Source organism: Macaca fascicularis, chromosome 4 (genome assembly GCF_037993035.2).
Source record: "Macaca fascicularis isolate 582-1 chromosome 4, T2T-MFA8v1.1".
Classification (NCBI taxonomy): Eukaryota; Metazoa; Chordata; class Mammalia; order Primates; family Cercopithecidae; genus Macaca; species Macaca fascicularis.
In genome coordinates, this window is record NC_088378.1 from 10,704,265 (window position 1) to 10,709,320 (window position 5,056).

At 47.3% G+C, this 5,056-nt stretch overlaps 1 long non-coding RNA gene across 1 annotated transcript; it reads right to left on the reverse strand.

Moving 5' to 3' along the window:
- Positions 1-1,908: 1,908 nt before the first annotated feature.
- LOC141410031 (uncharacterized) lies at positions 1,909-4,741 on the reverse strand. The gene is made up of 2 exons (XR_012433300.1): positions 4,497-4,741; positions 1,909-4,421 (listed from the first exon to the last, which is right to left on the reverse strand). It is a non-coding gene; the product is annotated as an uncharacterized lncRNA (long non-coding RNA).
- Positions 4,742-5,056: the final 315 nt, after the last annotated feature.

Below are 5,056 nucleotides of genomic sequence, written 5' to 3' on the forward strand. Positions count from 1 at the left end.
ACAGATGACTGGATAAATGTGGAATGCTACTGAGCAGTAAAAAGAAATGGATTCTGATGCACACAGTGACGTCGATGCTTCTCAAAATAACTATGCTGAGTGAATGAACCTGGGGAAAAAGTACGTAATGAATGATTTCATCTACTTAAAACTCTAGAAAATGCAAGCGAATCTATAGTGACAGAGAACAGATCAATAGTTGTAGTTGTAGAAAAAAGTAGGAGGCAAGAAGAAGGAATTAAAAAGAGCATGAGGAAATCTGAGGGGATAATGGGCATATTCATTATATTTCATGTGCTAATGATGCATACACATCAATGTTTATCAAACTTTACTCTTAAATGGTATGCAGTTTATTGTACACCAGTTATACCTCAAAATTGTTGCTATTTTTTTAAAAGTCCTATGATACTAAGTTTAATAACCTACCTCAGTGGTTACAGGGCTTTTGAAGAGTCAGGCAGTGACTGTGTTGAAGGTTGGGTTGTCTCTACATTAGAGGCCAGTCATTTCAAAGTGAGCCAGTGTTGACACCACAATACAGAATGTGGGTACTGCTGTGAAGAAGACGCTTTCATGAAGTCACTTAACTTTTCCCGACTGTCTACAGAGGACTAGACCTAACTCTTCTGGACAGTGAGGTCACAGCAGTGAACAAAAGAGACCCAAATCTTTGTCCTCAGGAAGCTACATTCTTACGCAGGAGATTGGAAATAAACAGAGTAACTGCATAAGATACGCTTTCAAGAGAGAAATGTTAGCAAGGAACACTAAAGCCAGGAATGTGTGTCTGTATTATGTGTTGGTGCAAGAGGATGCTGGAACTTCAGATAAAATGTTTAGGAAGGCCAGCATATGGAGGAAGTGAGGGATTGGGCTGTGAAGATGCTGGGAACAAAGTGTTCTGGCAGAGGGAACAGCAAGTGCTCACCAAGGCGGAGCAGAGCGTGCTGGACGACAGGAAAGAGGCGGGGGAGGGGTGAGGAAGGGGGAAGGAGCAGCTAGGGTAAGATGCATGTGCAGGGAGAGGCTGGGAAGGGGCTCTAGATCACGCAGGGCTTATTCCTGAGTGAGGAGGAGAACCACAGAGGAGGAATGGGGTTCTTTGGCTGCTGGGTGGGAAATAGATTTTAAAACTCAAGGGTGATACAAGGAGACCAGAGAAGGGTCTCTTGCATTCACCCTGCTGAGAGGCCATGGTCGCTTGGACCAGGGGGTTGGCACGGGAGGTAGGAACGGCATCCCGCTCTCCATATATGGTGGAGGTGGAGCTGACAGACTGTACGTGTGTGAGAGAAATATGAGTCAAGACTGATATGGAAGTTTTTGGCCCAAGCAACTGGAAGAATGGAATTGCTCTTTTTTTTTTTTTTTTTTTTTTTTGAGACGGAGTCTCGCTCTGTCACCCAGGCTGGAGTGCAGTGGCCGGATCTCAGCTCACTGCAAGCTCCGCCTCCCGGGTTCACGCCATTCTCCTGCCTCAGCCTCCCGAGTAGCTGGGACTACAGGCACCTGCCACCTCACCCGGCTATTTTTTTGTATTTTTTAGTAGAGACGGGGTTTCACCGTGTTAGCCAGGATGGTCTCGATCTCCTGACCTCGTGTGGAATTGCTCTTAACTGAGAGTTCAGGTGTAACCGTTTGCAAGCTTGCTTCAAAACTCCTTTCAAAGAGCAGTGTCTGAGCCATGAATGAAATCCAGAGTTTGTTTCAACTTGCTGTCGAACGCCCTTTATTCCCCACCACGCTCCACACCACTGCATGAGAAAGGACAGGAGGTAGGGCTTACCTTCATTGGGTGACAGTTTTACTGGGCAAACCAACTTATCACAAACACCACCCTGGGAGCCGTCCAGAAGATGAAGCAACTCAGAAGAAAGATCAGAACTCTGAGGCCTCCAGGCATCCTGACCAGGCAATATTTCTTTAATTCATCAGCTTGATTTTGTTGCCACCACCCCAGCCTTCAGTTGGACACGGTATTTATTGGTTTTGTACAAAAATCTGGGTTTAATTTTTTTAAAAAAGAAAAAGGCTGTTGACAGGCATATGTCAAGGCTAAGAAAAACCCAGTTCATTTGCTACCGGATTAGCCGTCTGTTTGAAAACATGTAGTAGCCAAAAAGTTTAAGAAGAAAATGTTTGACAGAAAAAAAAAAAAAAAAAAAAGTAAAATGGAGCTCTTTCCTGGTAATTCACAGAAAGGAAAGTGAGAGTATGGTTTTCGCTGAAGCGAAAATGGACCCAGTTTGTGGGAAAAACAACAACAACAACAACAACAACAACGTGTTTTGAGGAGTGTATTTTGAGAAGTTCTGCCTTAGGTAATTTAATATTCATTCACACTGGCTTCTGCCACCCCTGTAAATGCGGTAAGCAGAGCTGCGGAGGAAAATGGGGGCACCATCTGTGGGCCCTGACTTCAGCCGCGGAGAGAGGGAGCTGTGGAGATGCCAGCAGCTGCCTGGGTGGAGGAAGATGTGAGAACATTGCTTCCAAGGCAGGGAGCCAGACAGGACGGGGGAGCTGTGGATTCTCAGTTAGGCAAATTGCTGAGCGGTGCTCTCGCTGAGGTCAGAGGGAGAAGAGTGGCAGGGGTGACTCCTTGACGATCGCAGAGTAAGGAGAATGCGGTTTGCTGCCCACAGGCCCCTCACTCAACATGCAAAGATTTCTACTTGGGGCATCAAGACTGCAGGTGAGGCCAAGAAAAGACTTGGACGCACAAAGTTAAGGTGAATTGGGTGCATGTGTGTGTGTGGAAGGGGCAGCTGAGTGATGCGCTGGCAAAGGCAGGCGTGTCCACACGGGTGAGCAGACACTGAGACTGCAGCCCGCATACACAGAGGAACAAGCAGTACGTCTTCGGTTAGGAATGTGCCTGCAGCTGGCAGTGCCCAGGAGAGGGGCTTTTCTAACTATGTCGTCCAATCCATTAGATGCTAACCACATGTGGCCACATAAACTTTAAACCAGTTAGAATGACATAAACTTGCAAATGCAGTTTCCTACTTGCACTAGCCCCATTTTAAGTCTCCACAGCCACCTGTGCTCACTCGCCACTGCTCCAGGAGTAGAGATTCCGGACACTTCAGCCACTGCAGAAATGTCTCTTGGGTGGTGTCTGCAGGTGCCAGCTGCAGCTCTGCCAGGCAAAGTAGAGCGGCTGCTCCGTGCCTATGGATTTAGATGACCTGCCGACATCTGATCAGTAGCTCTCAGCGCCTGAGCTGCATGATTAGGATGGATCTGGGGGCATGCAGGGAAAATCCAGGCTGTCAGAGAGATGGCCTGGCCTGGGGTGACCAGTCGGGCCTCTTGTCCTCATGGTCACATTCTCAGAATTGGGGGCAGGGATCCTGCTGGTGAGTCTCCCGAAAACACTTCATTTTACCCGAGGGTTTGCATTTTCTAAATCCTGGTTCACAGTGAACTTTTATAACAAAATAACTTTCAGGTTTCTACACTACTGCCTTCATTATGAGTTTTTGGTTTTGTGTTAATATAAAAGACATGTAAAAATGGGAAGGCTCTGTGGTGCGGGACAGGGGTGAGGAAATCTGTGGTGTGATTCTAAATGGGCTGCTCAGACTGCCTGGGATTCAGTTCCTTCAACCGTAAGATAAAAACAGTAGGATGACAGTTTGGGGAAGCTGTGACTGAGTCTGAGCTAACCATAGTTCTGGAAGCTGGTGAGGAACTTGAAGTGTTAGCCAGATTCTGAAGAGAAAGTGCAGGGATGAGTTTGGACACGCAAATCAAAGCTGTGGGTGATGTCACAGCCTATGGAGTCGGAGAGAAATGAGACGCTCCCAACACTGAGCCACTGACTCCAACTCCTACATCACAGCCACGAATGAAATCCAAAGTTTTCGACTTGCTGTCAAATGCCCTTTCTTCCCGACCACGCTCCACGCCACTGCGTGAGAAAGCGCAGGAGGTAGGGCTTACCTTGACTGGGTGACAGTTTTACTGGGCAAACCAACTTATCACAAACACCACCCTAGGAACAGTCCAGAAGATGTAGTAACTCAGAAGAAAGATCAGAACTCTGAGGCCTCCAGGCATCCTGACCAGGCAATATTTCTTTAATTCATCAGTTTGATTTTGTTACCTCCCCGGCCCTCAGTTGGACGCTGGGTATTTCTCAGTTTCGCACAAAGCCAGCAGCAAATTCATCATCTGGCTACAATGAGGAGATTCACAACATGGAAACATAGTCCTTCTTCCCGGCTGGCAGGCAGCTGTGGGGTTTGCTTTTGCTGGTCGTAGCGTAAGCGGGTGAGGGTGTTGAGCCTCCTGATGGCGTCAGCAGCGTTCCTGAGTTATCCCCAGGAGCTGCAGGTCGTTGCAACACAGGGCTAGAAGAAGCACCTGCTGCGGCCGTTGGAAGGATTTGTCCCATCAGACACTCAGCAGCCCTGAGGGAGAATCGAGTTGTGAATTTCGTCACCGGCATACTGACATAAATTGAGCTTAGCTTGAATGTCACTTACCATTTGCTGGCTCAGGTGGTCTTTCCCAACCACAAGCTGCTGGTCTCGGTGACAACAGCTCTGCAAAGTGTCAGAATCCAACCCAGGCCTGCCAAATGACCCTGGGCAACCTGGAGGTGAGGGAGCCTCTTGCCAACCAGAGAGGGCTGCGCCCGCAGTGGTACGCTCCCCGAGGAGGAACATTCTGGAGCCTGGTCTCATTCACCCTCTGTTCTCCCTTACACTTGTTTGTCAACATGATGAATGAGAGGCAAATGGCAGGACCACAGTGTTTCAAACATGTGAATTGATTTTTTTCCCTAGGCCTTTGGGTTCACTGACCAGAAGAAAAGACCTCAACTAAAACCGGATGTTTTCATGAAGTGAACTTTAACTTTGCATATATTACACCCAATTATCAAATGAACAAAAGCTATGCACGGATTTATTTACTGTTTGGCAAGCATGCAGTCACTCAATCATTAGTACCGTGGAAAAAAATCAATTCACATGTTTAAAATAATCCTCTGGGACTGACTCAAAGGATTTGTTTCTTCACAAGCAGACGGAAAGAGAAACAG